The 20066-nt window shown below is 38.0% G+C and overlaps 1 protein-coding gene and 1 long non-coding RNA gene across 4 annotated transcripts in view; both read right to left on the bottom strand.

Moving 5' to 3' along the window:
• MED13L (mediator complex subunit 13L) overlaps positions 1–20066 on the bottom strand; it is a 304813-nt gene that overhangs the window by 225189 nt on the left and 59558 nt on the right. The window lies entirely within an intron of this gene.
• On the bottom strand, positions 1434–8724 carry LOC125914543 (uncharacterized). The gene is made up of 2 exons (XR_007455334.1): positions 7000–8724; positions 1434–6323 (listed from the first exon to the last, which is right to left on the bottom strand). It is a non-coding gene; the product is annotated as an uncharacterized LOC125914543 (long non-coding RNA).

Genomic DNA, 20066 nt, shown 5'->3' with positions numbered 1-20066 from the left:
GGCGCCTGGGTAGCTCAGTTGGTTAAGCATCTGACTTCGGCTCAGGTCATGATCTCGCGGTCCGTGAGTTCGAGTCCCACGTCGGGCTCTGGGCTGACAGCTCAGAGCCTGGAGCCTGTTTCAGATTCTGTGTCTGTTTCTCTGACCCTCCCCCGTTCATGCTCTGTCTCTCTCTGTCTCAAAAATAAATAAACATTTAAAAAAATAAATAAATAAATAAAAATTTAAAAAAATAAAAAGTAACCACACAAATCGGAAACACAAACTATAAACAGAACATCAGTTCAGCAACCCTGCAAAACAAAGTATATTCTTTGCTGGTGATAAACAGATATTCACTCTACTTCAGTCCAAATCTCCACCCAGGTGATCCATAAATTTGCCTGGAGTTCTAGTGGATGACAACACGGCCAACGACACGCAGCCTACCTGCGGACGCAGCGGAGGGGCTGGCCTCATAGCTAGAGTACAGCTCAGGCAGCATCTATCTGATGGTAGGAGAAACACACCACGTGCTTTTTAGTTATCTGCAAATGTCAGTGGGCCTTTGGCTTGCGGCCACAAGAAACTCTTATCTCTGTTCTCTGCTTTATCTCTTTGTCCATTCTTCAGTCATTTAGCACAACCACTACTCTATTTTCATCAGGAAGATGTTCTTCTTGGATAAAAATGGGAGCTCCAACTGCTTCAAAAGCAGTTAATTCACCAGCTGCTAGCTAAAACCATAAAAATTAGAAAGCAACACTTTATGATTTTTTAATAAAAGGAAGATAACATTTCAAATTGGCATTTACCACCCAGCAATCCATCCTCTTTTATAAAAAGCAAAAAAAAAAAAAAAAACAACTAACAAGTTCACATAAAAGCAATCACTTTGATAGAAAATTTTTACATAAGAGAACACTTGGACAATGCCTATGAAATCACACATTCATTAGCAATACAAAATACCCTCCACAGTGTTTGACAGATAACCCAAACATAAGTTGTTATGTGTTACTTTTCTTCCACACACCAAGAATCCAAGAACTTTAATGAATGCAAAAGAAAAGAAAAGAAGAAAAGTATTAAAGAACTAAACCATAAAAAAAAAAAAAAAAAAAGAATTAGGCCATTTCATCTTTTCTCCGACTTTGGCCTGAAATGTACAATCTTACATCACAGCCTGACATTAACCTTAATCTGTCTTTCCTTCCCCTCCTTGACTTAAAACTCAATGTTCAAGTAACCCAAGAGTATTCAAGGTATCCTGTGTATGTCATATACTCAAAAACAAAAACCATGCCTTTTATGCTATGTTGTCAGCTTTGCGTGGCTTCTCCTTCCTCCCCGCCTAGTGAAATCCTAGTCTTTAAAGGCAATAGGTCCCACCTACTTGTGCAAAACTTCCATCCATAACCAAGTAGAATAAATTGCTTTCACTCCTATGAGCCCACATTGAAGTACAGGCCTGCCTCTGCACACTGAGACTTGCCTGACAACCTCACTCATGGAGCTGAGGGCCCAGTCTTTCAACCAGAAAACATCCTGAATGTTAGTTATTGTCATCACTTAATTTGATAGTTAACCTCTTTCTTGTGTCAGTCATCCTGCCTCCAACACCTCCTCTAGACTAAGAGCTCCTTAAAGGCAGGACCTCAAGAAATGCCTCTTACAATCACAGCTCTCCACATAATAAGCATGCAAAAACTGTCTGATGAATAATAAAAACTGAATGCATGAACACGCTTTAAGAAAATTAGTAAAATGAATTACAGGTATAGCTTTAGATAAAGACACAGATTCTAAGAAACGTAAGACTTTAAGAGTACAATTACACAAAGTTAAGGTCTCCTACTACCTCTCTTTAGGTCCTTATTCCCACCCTCTCTGCCCCTAGGAGCTAGCAAAAATTATGTATCTACAGTTTGATACACTGACTTGGACCCTGCAAAGAGGTCTGATCCATTCAGAGAAGAAGCCATCATCTACTGATCTGCTGCTCTTCCTCTAAGCTCTAAGCCTCCCAAACTGGCCATCTAACCACTCCCTTCCCTGTGCAGTCCCATCTATGCCCTCGTCTCTTCCATATGCTCTCTATGGGCTTTTACACGAGAGGGCAGACCCATTTTATATAACACTAGCCCGCCACAAAAACAGGTGTTATCCTCGAAGCAAATTTTGATTTTTAGTAGATTTCAAAAACATAATCTTAGCCATCTCTATCTAAGAAAGTGGAGAAAAGACTTTACATAAAAGGGGCACAGGTTTCACACACTTTATGTTCATGTCAAACAGCTTTTCCTCGAACAATAAACACCCGCATCTGCAGAACACGCTAAGCCCTTATCTAGAGGAACGAAACTTTAAACTGTGTCACCCTTGAGGCTTACGGAAGCTGATAATCTGACTTTGAAGCATTCTCTCTCAGAATATACTTTCATCAAACGCCTAAATTTGTACTTTGAATAAGCGTGTAAAAGCACTAGCACTTGATTGTCCTAAAGCACTTTCAGAAAATAGCTCCCATTTGGTTAAACAGTCATCAAATTTTAAGACTGGAACTTCACTAAACGCTTTTTTTTTTAATTCAAACATGTAACATGTAATAGGAAAAATAATATTTTCGTCCAGTATCAAATCCTACCCTTGCCCACATCCCCCAAAATAAGGAAATATATTTGCCCTCATATCATACTTGCAACATTTAGGAAGCTAATCACCTAAAACGACTATCTTTACACAGTAAAGGGCATTAATTAGAAAATTATATTCCTTCCTTAGAAGGTTCAAGACTATACGAGCATTTTCTATCCCAGATTGTGTCTTCTAAGTAATATCATTTAAATCAGCAGTAAGCCAAATTACTTTGTTATAGTTCAAATAGAAGAGAAGAAAACATTTTAAACACCCTATTTAAAGAATCATATGTGATTAAATTCACGTACTAATGTAAGATTGTTTGATAAAGTGACACAATCCTCTGCCTTTTTAAGTGTCTCATTTCCTTCTGAGACCAGAAAAAAAAGCAATGGCAGCCATTCAACATTTCCAAGGCACTTTTGTACTTTTGACAATGTTAACAATTTCATACATTTTAGCCACCTTTCTCATCACATACTGTATAAATGATGCTAAACGAAGACATCAATTACATTCACAATAAACTGTCACACTTATTAGTAAAACACCATTTGTAGTTTGGTGAGAGAAACAGGTGAAGAAAAATAATTTTGCTTATCGGGTCTAAATTGTAAAACTCATGGGAATTCATTCAACCAGCAATTGTTCAACTATTGCTTAATAACTTAGCAGGCACTATATTACTAGTATTAGGACTATGTATGGAGACTGTCCTCAATACACCTATAGCCCACTGGGAGGGAAAGAAATACAGCAAGCAAACAGTTCTGGTACATAAAGCCCACGATAACATAAGTGATACTTATTAAGCACACTTCAAAGGCACCACCCTCGCTGAACCTCAATTTCCCATCAATAAATCTGAGTTGGTTTAATGATTAAAGATAAATGATGAAATGAGTAGTAGTCAGGAAGTTAAAGTTTTTTAAATAAAGGTCTGGAGGTAGAGAACATCATAAAAGTTCTTGTCACACAGCAGATACGGTAGCTATTGCCATTATCATTTCAAGGGGTGGGCTGGCAAGTAAATGGACCCATCCTCTGAGTTTAAAGTAAAAATCCAGTTTGAAGAGATGTTACAAAAGAACAGCCATCCTCAGAATTAGCTAGCAGATACACGTGCTTGCCTTGAAGCTGCTGGTGAGACTCCACACTGCCACAGAACACGGCCCCTACAAAGAGTACCAGGTCAGGGGCACCTGGGCGGCTCAGTCAGTTAAGCGTCCAACTCTTGGTTTCGGCCCAAGTCGTGATCGACGGGAGACTGGGATTCTCTCTCCCTCTCTCCCTTCCCCTCTCTCGCTTGTGCACTTTCTCTCTCTCTACTGCTCTCTCAAAATAAATTCTTAAAACTTTTTAAAATGTTGTTTTAAAAAAAGAGTGGTGCACCTGGGTGGCTCAGTTGGTTGAGTGTCCAACTTCAACTCAGATTGTGATCCCACGGTTCGTGAATTCGAGCCCCCCGTCAAGCTCCGTGCTGACAGTGCAGAGCCTGCTTGGGATTCTCTCTCCTTCTCTCTGCCTCTGCCCCGCTCACACCCTCCCTCTCTCTCAAAAGTAAACAAAACATTACAAGAAAAGAAAAAAGAAAGAGTACTGGATCGGCTACACATAATAACGCACATCCACTGGTTTGATACACAAGCCCTATGGTTTATCATAGGAGAGTATCTACCTCTACCTAAGTCCCAATTTTCTCTAACATATTATATCCCAAATTGAAAACACCACTTGGAAATATTATACACAGGAGGCATAAAGGAACAAACCTCCCAAGATGAAATCTGACAAGCATATTTTTATTTTAATACCATATATCTATCATATAAACCTTGCTCATCAAACGTATCCAAATCAGTGCTGGGATAATAAATCAAGAAACCTTGAGATGGATAGGTTTCCTTCCCTGGAAAAACCACAAGGAAGAGGAAAAGAATAAAAATAGACAATACAACAGAGAAATATAAATGATACATTAATGGACCAACATCATAAAATACTTTATTTTTTAACAGCAATTCCAATATTCTATAAATCTAAAATCTGTACATAAAGAAGGTAACTTTGGTGCAGAGTCACCAGCGTTATTAACATACTTAGTAACACATATGAAGCACAAGACACCAACCAACATCAACCAGGAGGTAATGAACTTGAGGGGATCTGCCCTAGAGAGCTCCAACTCCCCACAGCTGTACACAGTTTCAGAAGCACATGTACAGGTGCTTATTCTAGACCATCCAAAGCTTTCTGCAAATCTCAAACGGATAAGGTGACCTAAAAAAGTTGAGAGTCACTCATTTAAGACTGTAAGTTTCCAACATTCCTAATATTACTTTTCCTTGAAAATGAACAATAGAATAAGAAAATAAGTTGTAAGAATTACGTTAAGAATAAGGCTAAAATAAGTCATCATCAAAACTCTGTGGAAATCTTTTTACGGCATAAAAGAAGTAAGGTTTATTCTATTTGTAAGCTGTAAATTTGAAAATTTTAAGTTTTAGGGAACTAAACTAGCTTTATAAAACAGATGTTGTTGCCTGTGTCATTTAATGAATTCAAGTCACATTCCTAGAAGACAATATAGCCATCTGATGAGTTCAGCGTCAATGGAATGAGCCAAATCCACACAACAGCATTTTACAAAAATAATCAGTGGTTTAAAGCAGGGCATGTGCAAAATTCCTGAAATAACACATACATAATTCACTGCCAAACTCAGATCAATTCAAAATCTGCAGAGGCAAGAAGCATTATTATGGCTCTGAAATCCATATTCAGTAAGGCTGTGTTCAGAAAGTTTCATTTCAATTTCAAGAAAATAAATGACTAGAGAAGCTCAATAGTGATTTTGGCAGATACCAGTTCCCTTCGTTCAAAGCAGAATCATTTTACATAGCTTAAGATTTTTTAAAAGATAAAGAAAAACACCAATTTCCAGGACCTAAGTCCTGACTTGAAGGATAAAATGCCCTCTACTTGAGGAATACAACACTGTGTTTTCTCAAGTATTATGGCCATCCAGACAACAGTCAGAGGTCAAGGAGCACAATGGAAAAGGGAAAAGCGCAGTGTTACTAGAGATCCGGCTGCAATTCTGGCTCTGCCGCTAACAAACTGTATGCCTCTGAGCAAGTGACTTCACTTCTCTGCGCTTGGCTGACTCACTCTACACAGCCCAAGGCCATGAGGCACAAGGAATCCCTAATTTCCCCAAAAAGCCACCAACCCCGCACCATCACACAGCCTCCTGGGTTCTTCATCGCCAGTATCTTGCCACAGATTCACTCCTCAGTAAGGCAATTTTAGTGCTTAAGAAAAATTCACATTCCTTCTCACAAAAGACTTGGGAGTGAATGGAAAGTCAGGAGATTTCTTCAAAATATATGAACATCTTGCAAAAGGATGAAAGAAAGAAATTGCAAAGTTTTACAAAAGCACTGCTGTTCTTGCCAGGCCCACTGCTAAGTACCTGGACCCAGAGGAATGGGCTTTGTTAAAACTTTTCAGATACATTTCATGACTGTTTTCTACAAAAATCTACAGACTAAAGGTAGTCTGCGTCTACTCACCTGACAAAAAGGGTTGGGGGATGTGGGATTGGGAGGGTTGGACTCAAATGAGTGGCTCCAAACCACATTCCTCTGAACTGTCAGGCTCTTGAAAGTGCCTCACAGGTCTCAGGACAAACTTCACACCACCTTCAAAGCAGGAAGAGCAGCAGCTTTATGTATGCTTTAGCTTTCCATGTAAGGTAAAACCGCATGTTAAGAAAAGAGACAACAGGCCTAAAATGGAGTCACTTGTGCTGAGCCCACAACACCTAACCAAGGCTTAATTCCTAATTTAGGGGTAATTTCAGCCTCTCCCAGGAACGAAATCTCAACCAGTCAGTCTGGAATTACTGGTTGGCACTAATGAGATATTCTGCCTGACAGTCCTCTGCCATCCACCAGAGAAAGATGACTTCCCTGAAACAATCAGCTCTTTGCTAGAATAACTGCCTTGTCTCACCTCCTGCCTACAAAGTCTTCCATTTTGTACAGCTCTTCAAAGATCCTTTCTATCTGCTAGATGAGATGCTGTCCGATTCATGGCTCACTGAATACAGCCAATGAGATCTTTAAAATTTACTCCGTTGAAGTTGTTAACACATGTAAGCGTTCCATGTAAGATTTGGTTTTACAAGTAGGTTCTGCTGATACACGTTTGCAAATGATGTGCAAAAATAAATAGTCCTTAAAGTTCTAACATTCAGTAAGTTTACGACTATCAAATGAAATGGAATTGGACAATAAAGTGAAATTTATTTTACAGAAACTTGCTTTGCAGCACATATACTAACAGGCTACATCGATTTAATACTGTAAGAGATACCTGGCATTACTTGTCATCCTGGTGTGGTGCTACCTGTAAAAGTTAATTAAAAGCGTCAACATAATTCAAAGAGTGGCCAAAACATAGATGCATTTCTTTATGAAATGTTAAGCCTCTTATTGAAATTCATCCTTTCAATCAGAACTGAGAAAAATAAGTTTAAAAGTTAAAACAGTTAAAAAAGTTTAACAGTTAAAAAAAAGTTTAAAAGTTAAAAGTTTCAAAAATTCAAAAGCCCGGCATTATAATTACAAGGACCCCACTAAACTGTAAATCTTTATAGCACAGGAACTTCCAAAAACAACACAGACAAGGATGGCTGGATGGATGGATGGATGGATGATTAAAATGCAAGTGCCAATAAGTACAGAATAAAGACATTTAGCATTATGGTATATGACATTTAAAACCAAACTTTGAAAGAAACTTTATCACTTGAAAATTATAGATATATTAAATAAAGTATTTGACAGGAACAGGTAAAAGGGGAGTGGGAAGAGAGAGATAGCCTTGGTACTTCATTCCATATTTCATGAACACGACTTAATTTTATTCCACGAAAAGAATTCCTAATTGACAGAATTCATTCTACAAAATATAAACACTGTAAATTTCAAAATTCTTCTATATCAAGAAGAATTTTCAGTCCTACAGCTGAAGCACTGAATATACACAACCATAGTTTTCAAATGTAGTACTAAGATTTATCTATATATCCTCAAAGACAAATAACGTAAGAAATTCACAATACTTTTAAAGGTGTGTAAGAAAACCTAGTAAGCATTTAGCCTTTCCTTAACAATAGATCCAAACAATCATGCTCACTTCCTTACATCTACAGCTGGAAATTAAATTCACATGGCTAACTTCACTAATGGTGGTATATGATGGGAGCAGAAAACACAGATAATGGAAGGTTTGCACCAACACATGACAACAGCTGTAGTTATTTACAAACTGATGAAATTTCCAAATAAAAAAAGAACCCAAAGGAACCTAACATATGTTTCCAAATAAGCATGTCAGAGAATTATACCATTACATTTATCCCCAGAATTAAAAGCACACCTTGAACAAAGGTAACATCTAAAATGTTATCTTCATTTGGTTCTAAAAGGAAATCCTACCAGAAAACCAACAAGAAAGTCAGATATAGAAATACATGCTGTTTAATTTCTCTACACCTCTTTTAAGAACTTTATCTAATATGGTTAGAATCCTAACATCCCTACAATCTAATTATTGGTGACGTTAGTATTAATTTACAAACAAATTGCTCTAAATTTTTTTTTAAATTTTTTATAACGTTTATTTAGTTTTGAGAGAGAGACAGCACGAGCAGGGGAGGGGCAGCGAGAGAGGGAGACACAGAATCCCAAGCAGGCACCAGGCTCTACTCACAGAACTGTGAGATCAGGACCTGGGCCCAAGTCAGACACTTAACCGACTGAGCCACCCAGGCACCACTCTAAGTTTTTTCAAAGAAAATTGACAGATGAAAGGAAGAATATACAGAAGAACTTTGGTAGTGATCGACTTAAAGTTTTTAGTTTCAACCATTCCAGATGTACAGAAAAGGGCCACCATGAAAATGTAGTCCAGGCAACTTTGCAGAGGCTAGAATGTGAGCAGCAGGCCCCGCACAGGCCACAGGCCGGTGAAAGGAAGCAGTCACTTCACTTGCAAATGAACCCAACAGGTGGGTTTGTGTATTTTGTTGTCTTTGTGTATTTTGTTGTCTTTGTGTATCCTTCTCTACTTGTTGCCTGAGAACACAGTAACTTCCCTGAAGCTATTGTTTTAAAGCTTTTTCTTCTGACAGACATGGACATTAAAAAGCAGCCAAGTGCTACAGCTGGTGGTAAAAGTGAAGAGGTTTAAGGAATGACTAGTGTTAGCCAAAAGGACAAGGAAGGAAAGTCATCGGGGATGACTCTGACTTATAAATGGAACCAGTGACCATATGCTTAGTCAGAAACAAGAAACAGCCATCTGCAAAAATATTTTTGGTGAGTGGTCCAGCGGGGCAAAAATTATATTTTGCGAAGGAAAATTTTATGTCATAATGGTATTCACAAAACTGGGACTTTTGGAAGATGTCAAGATGCATCTCTTCCAAATGTCAATCGTGTGCTAGCCCACAATAATCTAGTGATTTGCTTCCAAAGTTAACCTACCTCACAGTTTCTGCATACAAACATATTCAGATTTTCTGGACTGTGATCTAGAAATCTACTTTGAGAGAGAACTTACCAAAACCTTACTTACCCACCGTAAACGCCCTTGTGATTTAGACCAGCTGCTGAAGAGTCAGCAACTGTCTTCACTCCTGGATGACAGCCAACGCAGAATGCATGGTAAGATTCAGATTCAGCATGGAAAGTGAACTGCTGCTTTCTGTGTCGGCTCATCTGGGAGTAGCTATTGCCTAGCAAGAACCTTCCCACCTAGGAAGAACTTTCCCACCTAGGAAAGACTGCTGTCTCAGGAGCGGTGCTACAAACGGCTCAAAACGATAGTCTTCTTTTTCAGGGAAGAGATGTTCTGACTCCTAAATTATAAACTTTTAACCAACTACCTTGCCTCTAGTATGTATCTAGGTGTCTGACCACTGCCCTGGCTTTTAATACAGAGCCTTGCCTCATTCCCCACTATAAGCTCCCCTAGTCACTACCTCTTCCTTATCTTGCTCTCCATCATGTGTCTTCCTTTGTTCTACCCCTATTCCTACTTCATTTCAACTCACTGTATTCCCCAAACTTGGCTCCCGCTCTTACTCCTAGACTTTACCTGTCTCGTGTGTGGATCCCAGTTCGCTATCTCACTTTCACAGGTAACCCAGCCACAGTCCAAGACCAACTGGCAGGGGACAGGATGCGATCCTTTTCAGAATATATGAAATGGCTAAGATAAAGGCTAGAAATAATTTATCATCACTAGAAAAAGTAGCAGTGTGTTGCTTGGTGATGATCTCAGTTGGTATTCACAAACACCGCGTCTTCACTGTCTCTTCTCAGGGCTACTACCCAGGACACTATCAGTGAGTGGAAAGGGACTCACTGCACATGTCCTCCTACATTACCCAATTACACGTGTGACCTGCCTTTTGGGACGCATGGGTTGGGTTTCACGTAGCTGCCAAGGTTTAATCAGAACCGAGAAAGCAGTGATGGAAATAGCAAAGGTACCAGTAAAGGAAGAGAGAAGTCAGACTTTACCTCCATCAGTTTGTTCTAGAGTTCTGGCCTCACAAGCACTTCAAATGTCAGTTAAAAGTACATTCCAATAATGCACAGAAAATGAGATGACACTTCAAAAAGATGTACTGTAAAAAAAAAAAAAAAAAGTTTCCCCACGTCATTGTTTTCTTCTTTTCTCCTAGTTTCTTTTCACTTAGTGACACTCCGGTAAGACTAAGTCTCTTCTAGTCAGCTACTTGGGACCAAAGACATGGGTTATCACTAGATTCCTTCAAGCTACCCACAAAGGAAAGAAACACAAATGGTCACTCCCCACCCACCTCCCATGAGAATCACTTTCTCCACAGATCTGCCAAAACAAAGAAGGATCTTTTGAGAAGAGCTCCTTTCCTAGCCATTCCCACTCTGGCTCCCCTTCCCTACTTTCTCCCACCACAAGAGGGAAGAAACTCTGGGCTACCAATTCCATTAAGAAGAAACCGGGCAATCAGACAACAAAAAGAAATCAAAGGCATACAAATTGGCAAGGAAGAATTCAAACTTTCACTCTTTGCAGACAACATGACACTCTTAAGTGGAAAACCCAAAAGACCACCAAAAAACTGTCAGAACAGATACATGAATTCAGCAAAGTCACAGATTATAAAAGCAATGTACAGAAATTGGATGCATTTCTATTCACCAATAATGAAGCAGCAGAAAGAGAAATCAAGGAATTGATCCCATTTACACTTGCACCAAAAATTGTAAGGTACCTAGGAATAAACCGACCCAAAGAGGTAAAAGATCTGTACGCTGAAAACTATAGAAAGCTTATCAAAGAAACTGAAAAAGACACAAAGAAAGCGAAAAACATTCCATGCTCTTGGAATGAAGAACAAACATTGTTAAAATGTCTACACTCCCCCAAGCAATCTACATATTCAATGTAATCCCCATCAAATAACACCAGCATTCTTCACAGAGCTAGAACAAACAATCCTAAAATTTGTATGAAACCAGAAAAGACCCCAAATAGCCCAAAACAATCCTGAAAAAGAAAACCAAAGCTGGAGACATCACAATTTCCGGACTTCAAACTGTATTACAAAGCTATACTCATCAAGACAGTATGGTACTGGCACAAGAACAGACACACAGATCAACGGAACAAAACAGAGAACCCAGAAATGGACCCCCAAATGTATGGCCAACAAATCTTCAACAAACCAGAGATGAATATCCAATGGAAGAAAAGACAGTCTCTTCAGCAAATGGTGTTGGGAAAACTGAACAGTGACATGCAGAAGAATGAACCTGGATCACTTTCTCACACCACACACAAAAATAAACTCAAAATGGATGAAAGACCTAAATGTAAGACAGGAAAGCATCAAAATCCTAGAGGAAAAAACAGGCAACAACCTCTTTGACTTTGGCTGCAGCAACTTCTTTTTCAACATGTCTCCAGAGGCAAGAGAAACAAAAGCAAAAATGAACTGTTGGGACCTCATCAAGATAAAAAGCTTCTGCCCAGCGAAGGAAACAATCAACAAAACTAAAAGGCAGCCTACAGAATGGGAGAAGACATTTGCAAATGACATATCCGATAAAGGCTTAGAATCTAAAATCTATAAAGAACTAATCAAACTTGGGGGCACCTGAGTAGCTCAGGCAGTTAAGTGTCTGACTTTGGCTCAGATCATGATCTTGCAGATGGTGAGTTCGAGCCCCGCACCAGGCTCTGTGCTGAGAGCTCAGAGCCTGGAGCCTGCAGCCTGCTTCGGATTCTGTGTCTCCCTCTCTCTGTGTCCCTTCCCCACTCTTTCTTTTTCTCTCTCTCTCTCTCTCAAAAATAAACATAAAGAAAAAAATTGCTTTAGAACTAATCAAACCCAACACCCAAAAAACAAAGAATCTAGTGAAGAAATGGGCAGAAGACATACACACTTTTCCAAAGAAGACATCCAGATGACTAACAGACACCTGAAAAAATTGCTCAACATCACTCATCATCAGGGAAATACAAACCAAAACTACAATGAGATACCACCTCACACCTGTCAGAGCGGCTAAAATTAACAACTCAGGAAACAACAGGTGTTGGTGAGGATGCAGAGAAAGAGGAACACTTTTGCACTGCTGGTGGGAATGCAACCACTCTGGAAAAGAGTATGGAGGTTCCTCAAAAAATTAAACACAGAATCACTCTACGACCCAGCAACTGCACCACTAGGTATTTATCCAAGGGATACAAAAATGCTAATTCAAAGCGGTACATGCACCCCAATGTTTATAGCACCACTATCAACAACAGCCAAATTATGGAAAGAGCCCAAATGTCCATTGACTGATGAATGTGTGTGTGTATTAAATGGAATGTTACTCGGTGATCAAAAGGAATGAAACAGTGACATTTGTAACAACATGGATGGATCTAGAGCGTATTATGATAAGCAAAATAAGTCAGTCAGAAAAAGACAAGTATCGTAAGATTTCACTCATATGTGGAATTTAAGAAACAAAACAGATGCACATAGGGGAAAGGAAGGGAAAATAAAATAAAAACAGAGGGAGGCAAACTATAAGAGGATCTTAAATGCAGAGAACAGAGGGTTGCTGGAGGGGAGGTTGGGGGGGTGGGGTGGGCTAAGCGGGTGATGGGTATCAAGGAGGGCACTGGCTGCAATGAGCACTGGGTGTTATATGTAAGTGACGAATCACTGAATTCTACTCCTGAAACCATTACTACACTACATGTTAACTAACTTGGATCTAGATAGATAGATAGGTAGATAGATAGATAGATAGATAGATAGACAGACTGACAGACTGACAGATAAATGCAAGTTTACGTTCATTTTTTTTTTTTTTACAGGGCCCCTCCCTGGGTGGCTCAGCCAGTTAAGCATCTGACTCTTGATTTCGGTTCAGTCATGATCCTGCACTACAGAGCCTGCTTGGGATTCTCTCTCTCTCTCTCTCTCCCTAGGCCCCTCCCCTGCTCTCTCTCTCAAAATAAATAAATAAACTTTAAAAATTATTTAAAAAATTAAATAAAAATTTTAAAATTAAGTTTCTAAAATGGGGGAAAAAAGAAATTGGGTTACAGACAAAATTTATAAAAACAAGTGTATTTTCATTAATGGCCACCAATCTAACTGATCTGAGACTAACCTCAATTATTTTCCTAACTTGTCCTTTCATAATTCAAATCAATCTTCTGCCTTCCTGGAGCCTGAGAAAGCAATGATACTTCCTGTTTTAAGGAAATAGAAGTATAAGCTTCATCACTGGGATAATCATAACCTCACATATTAAATCTCCCTGAAATATATTTAGCATGCATAAAATGTTTTCCTTTTTGGAGAATTTAAATTATACTGCATATGGGGCACCAGGGTGGCTCAGTCAGTTAAGCGTCCAACTCTTGATTTTGGTTCAAGCCATGATCTCACAGTCTGCGAGTTCGAGCCCCACATTGGGGTCCATGCTGACAGTGTGGAGGCTATTTAGGATTCTCTGTGTCCCTCCCCTGCTTATTCTCTCTCTTAAAATAAATAAACTTTAAAAAGTAAAATAAAAAATAAAACTAAACATACCGCACAATTTAAAAACTCGTTTTTGTATTTTTTTAGTTGCAGAAGGAAAACATGAAACTTAAAACAGCAATGGAAAGAGAAAATTAAGAAAGCTACCTTGGGGCGCCTGGGTGGCTCAGTCAGTTAAGCGTCCGACTCCTTGCCTCGGCTCAGGTCACGATCTCATGGCTTATGAGTTCAAGCCCCACATCGGGCTCCACACTGACAGTGCAGAGCCTGCTATAGATTCTCTCTCCCAATCTCCCTCTGCCCCTCCCCCTCTCACTCTCTCTCTCCCAAAAATAAATAAACTTAAAAATTTTCTTAAGGAAAAAAAAAAAAAAAACAAGCAAGCTACCAGCATTTACAGGATTACCTTCAACAGATATAGCCATAATTAGGTATTATTGTATTTCCAAAGTTGCCAAGCATCAGAACAGCTAAAACCTTAACTTAGGCTCAAACTAACAGAGCCCAGCAGTGCTTGTAATGGGCAGAGAAGGAATGATATTTCTTCATATGCAAGACAGAAATCATGGATACCAATACATTCAAGACTCATCAGTCTCAGAAATGAACATCTATCATTGAAGAGGGATGAATATAACTTACAGAAAGGGAAAAATATATAATGAGATGCAAAATTAGTTAGGGGCTATCAAGGACAGCCTGTCTTTTTTTTAACTGGCACTCTTCTCTTTATTATTAATTACCTGGGGGTCTAGAACATAAAGAAGTTGTTACTAAAGAACTGATTCACAACTGTCTATGTCCTCCTACTTAAACCTTCCAAAAGAACATAAAACAAAAATAAGTCTGCCATCCTCTATACAACTCGCTACTGACCAAGTTAAAAAAGAAAATGTGTGCTCTTGCTAGACTTCATTGAATATGCCTTGTTTTTGTAGATTTAACTTTGGAATCACAATTTATGTAATTATAAAACAAGATTAAACTTTTATATAACTAATGTCTAAAATATCAAAAGTAAAATTAAACAAAGGCACCTCACTGTGTGACCAGTTAGTGACAAAACCACAGAGAGAGGAATTACTGACTGTAAATAGGATATACACAAAAGACGACAACAACAAAAATCTGCAAAAATACGTATATTCCAAATAGACAACAACAACAAGCAGTACTGTTTGCAGTAATGATATCGTTGATAGTGGTGTTGTTATTCTAAAACTGTTATATTTATAGTACATGATAAAGCATATGAGAAACAGAGGTGCACAGAAGCAGTCTGGGCACAGGAGAAAGAAGATACAGAAATAAGAAATGGCATTAAGTAAAAATCCTACAGTCCTGAACCTGAACTGCTAAGCATTAGTATGAATTACTGTATTCTTTATCTTAGAAAAAGGAAAAAGAAAGGACATGTATCTAGATTTGTTCACTGAAAAACCCTAGAAACAATGATTAATAGCAGAAAGAATCCCCAGTGCTCAGATTATGGTCTCTAAATGCTATATCCGCTTAAAGGAACCAGAATTCTTTGGCAAAATGGCTGATGACAGATCTGGAGCAGAAATGTTCAAGATAAGTCTGGAATATCCTGTCATTCCAAAAAACAAGGAAAGTATCAATGACTTCTACAGTCATATCAAAAGGACTCAGAAGCCATCTTAAATAGACTTGCACTGGCCCAAAGATGGAACAATTTAAACATCAAGAAGGGTAACAACTACAGTCAATTGAAACAATACGTTTAAACCCATGAATTCACAGTAACATTCAAGAATTTGAACTCGCGGGTCACTTTCAGAGGACTAGTTAACTATCACTCTATACAGTAAGGTTAACGTATATGAAGGTCTTTGGAAAGCGCTCTTCAAATGATAGTCATATCACACTTACCATTTCACTAATAACTCAAGTAAGATTCAAATATTCTAATTATAAAGGAAAAGGGACAAAATTAATTCATATAGTTTGTATGAAGAATAAAGCATCAAAAAATGATGATGATGGTGCTGCTGCTGCTGTTGTTATTGTTACATGGTAAAAGTGTGATACAAAAAATGGAAATGTTAACCCCCTGCCCAAAAAAAGGCATCATATATATTTTATGCATTCCAATATATGTGTATAAATATATACGTGTATGTGTGTAGATATGTATGTCTTCACAAAATAAAATGTACCTATGCAAGAATTATCAGTATTGACAGGGAGTGAGTGCTCAGAGCCTAATGGCTTTTTAAACTGTCAACATTTTAGGTACCCATTACCAATAGACTTTTAAATACTGAAAGCATATTACAGACGGCAGACCTTCCTTAAAGGTTCTGATTCCTGAAAAAAAAATGTATAAACAAAGGAGATATACTTCAATATTCAACGTCCTTTAATAACTTCTACTTTGGATTAATTCAGAACCCTAAGGCCACACTGAGGAAACTTTTAAACTGTCCACAGAAAAATCATATAGGCTAGGCTATTTCCTTTATAAACTATAGCTTTGTTAAAAAAAAAAAAAAAAGATTACTACAACTATGCCACATTATCAGTCTCTTGCCTCTTCTGATGCCTTGCCCAACTAACCATGACCACCCTACACTTTTTTGAAACACTAACTCAAAAATCACTGCTTTTCACCCAGTTTACATATTCTAACTCTACTATCCTCTACCATGCTTTCCTTCTTAAGTATTTTTCTTACTATTCCTCACTGCTTCCTATCCACTGCTGAAGGAGTGGTCCATCAGTTCCAGACCCACTTACATGGTCCCAAGACCAAAATAAAACCAAGACAATACTTCCTCAAATGATAGAGTCCTCAAACTGTGGTAAGCCCAGAAAGTTTCCAAGTGTGGTTCAACTATAATCTAAGCTCTCAATGCTAATAACATTTAACCATGGCTGAACTAAAGTTAGACTTCCTCCTGAAATAACTTTTCTAAAAGCACTAAGAAAGTTATTTTCCCCCTAAATTTTTCTAATGTTATATGGACAGTCGAATGCCACAAACTACTCTAAGTCAATTTCAGTGAAGTCAAACTCACATGCCCTCCTTTCCTGCTGCAACCTAGGCATTCCATGAGCCATACACCATTGCGGCAAGGCAGGGAGGCAGGTTATAATCTAAAGAACAAATCCCATAAGCATGCTGAGTTAGCAAAGGCACCTACAAATGATTTCCAATCACCACCACAGCACACATTCTCTAGACCACATTCAAGGGTCAGAATCTTTAGTGAAATCATTTCAGAATAGAGTATACCTTCGATTGCATATCTGGAACTTCAACTACATTAAGGAAAATACACAGTTTTGAAATCATGCCACATTTACATTGCTAAAGAAAATCACAAAAAATGCCATGCAAATGGTATTGATGATATTCTTACTGCTTCCAAACCTCTGAGACCATTTAGTAAATGTTTACTGAATGAACTGCCTTATGTCATGGAATATATATCATATCTAAAATTACTTAACATCAATCCAAAATAAAATAAACAGCCCAAAATCACTCATACAAGCAACCAACATATACATACATGATGTTTCTATAATGGTATCACAGGGCCCTAAAATCCAACCACCAGTCCTTCAGGGAAAATGCAAATGTTCTGTAGAGCACCTGACGTTCACTGCACAAATACACTACAAAAAGCCACCAAGGACTGTAAAATCCAAAACTGGCACAATTAATCTATCCCATTTATTTTTAGCACACAAGCAGAACTATACCAAAATAAACCTCCACAAATCCTGCCTGCACCTAGAAAAAAATGTAAATAGCAAACTGGCAAGATCATGAATACAGAAACCTCTAAATAAAGCTAATGGAAGTGGAGTGGCATTTATAAATGAAAGCTCATCAGGAGATCAAGATAAACCTTGTGAGAAGTAGATATTGAAAAGCAGTCTTAGGTTTACCACATGAAGCTGTCAACTTGAAAAGCATAGGAAAACCATCAAGAAACCTCGTTTCCTAACATAATCAATAAATTCACTGCCATGTGAAAAAGGAAGAAAGGAAGAGAAGCACACAGAGAGAGAAGGGAGAGAAGTAAGGGAGGACTACTGGAGGACTGGGGGGAAATGTCATGATACCCTTTTTAAGACCCCAACCAGATGAAGAAAACATCCTACCATATTCCTGCTCAATGGTCTTCTGTTACAATACTTTCAGTGCCTCTTCCTTAAGATGGTGCCACAAATAGCCTTTCTGCCATTTCCAGCCATTGTTGGTTCTGCACCTATACCAGCACTGTCCAATAGAACTTTTTGTGCTGATGGAAATGTTTTTACCTGCACTGGCCATCAAGGTAGCCCCTAGCCATATATGGCTATTAAGTACCTGAAATGTGTCATCTGACTGAGGATTTCAATATATCATTTCATTTAATCAATTAAAATTTAAAGAGGCATAAGGTGAGGCATAAACTCCCCGGGGGGGGGGGGGGGGGGGAGGGGTATTTTTAAAGTATTATCTCTAAATATCAGCCATGTAGGCATCCAAAAACTAAGAGGCATACCCTGAAACTGATTTATACTCTGAGACAGATGAATTTGGGAGTTCAAAATAATATTTATGGAAAAAAAGAAATAATTTGATGATAATCCAGAAAGAGAAGTGACAAAAGAATAGAATACAAAAATAAATCGAGAAAGTTCCAAAATTTTGCTCAGTTTAAACTTTAAAAAAAAATTGAAGTACTGGGGGGCACCTGGTTGGCCCAGTCAGGGGGAGCATACGATCCTTTATCTCAGGGTTGTGAGTTCGAGCCCCATACTGGGTGCAGAGATTACTTTAAAATAAAAAAAATTTTTTTAATAAATATTTAAATGTAAAAACAAATAAAAGTACTCATCAAAGGTCTCAAACTGCCAATCTCTACATCCCTAATATAAAAAGTTTCCTACTAAATTACACTACTGTGTATAGCACATTTTAATCTTCCATTGCCTTCAGTTTAAAAACTTTGTTACACGTGACTGTGTTTGGTAGCATTTTCTGACAGTTTTGTGACATATTCTTAAGACCAAATAACTACTGAAATAAATTGAAATAATGAAAAACAACTTTTTTTAAATGTTCATTAATTTATGTGTATAACATACCATTTTCTCTGAGAAAGTCAAATCCACCAGATAATCTAATTATACACCTGTAATTAAATCTTAAAGTTCACAAACAACATCCTCTTAGAAACCCATGAGATTAAGTTGGTGACTATTTAATATGTTTAAGTTAATTTGTGTAAATAATTAGAAGTGATACCATTATTTTCCTACTTGAACAAATAGAACTCAAGAACAAGAGACTCTGTCGTGGAAAATCATCAAAACTTCTGAGTATCAGAGAATTCAATCCCGCCATTTTCTTTTTTCTTTTCAGCCAAGTGTACTATGACAGTATTTCTTATAAGTTGGCCTTTCTACTAGTGTTTTTATTTAAGATCAAACAATTATAATGAAAATTATTCCATAAATACAGTACATATGGAGGAAATTAAATAAAATCTACTTCTACTACATAATACAGTATTCAAACAATCTTCTTTGGCTCATATAAACTGCCCCCCCACCCAAAGAAACCTTTAACCTACAGTCTGAGCAAAACACGTAAATAGAAAACACAATCAAATACTCCACTCTAATAATCTATTCATACAAAACAACGAGCTTTAAATAATATCAGGGATCTCAAGTGATTCCTAAAAATACACAGTCCTTACAGACAACAAAACTACAGCAGAAACGACACAGAGAGAATTATAACATAAGTTATCACCTTCCTTCTGAAACTAAAACTCCCAGTATAATCTCAGAAAAGTGGGGTTACACTCAAGGCAACTCCTTGACATGCTGCCATTAGAGCAAGATGATTGTCTTCTGGGATGTTGCTATGGCAATCAGAGATGGCTATCCTAAAAAGAAAACAGCAACTACTATTGTCAATTATAGTCTCAATACTAGCATCTAAAAACTAATTCAATGCTGGAAGAAAAGCTGTTTTATAAATGAAGTATAAAGCCTACTGCTTCCATAATCTGCTTGGCCTGATGAACTTCCATAGTATAAACTGCGGTTCTCACTCTCCTTCAATAAACCAAGCAAGATACCTTCCCACCAATTCCTTCCACCAGGATGGAGGGACCAACGGACTAACAGATGTATGGGAAAGAGGACAGGAAGCAGAATAGGAAGGGAGGGAGGGCAGACCTCCCAGCTATATAAAAACAAACCAGGAGTTTTTACCTTTGAACTGCTTCCAAAACAAAAGCAAAGGCAAAGGCAAAGGCAAAGGCAAAGGCAAAGGCAAAGGCAAAGGCAAAGGCAAAGGCAA

This window comes from Panthera uncia (genome assembly GCF_023721935.1).
Source record: "Panthera uncia isolate 11264 chromosome D3 unlocalized genomic scaffold, Puncia_PCG_1.0 HiC_scaffold_8, whole genome shotgun sequence".
NCBI lineage: Eukaryota > Metazoa > Chordata > Mammalia > Carnivora > Felidae > Panthera > Panthera uncia.
Note: the sequence above shows the minus strand (reverse complement) of the source record. Positions and strands in the feature narration are given on the sequence as shown.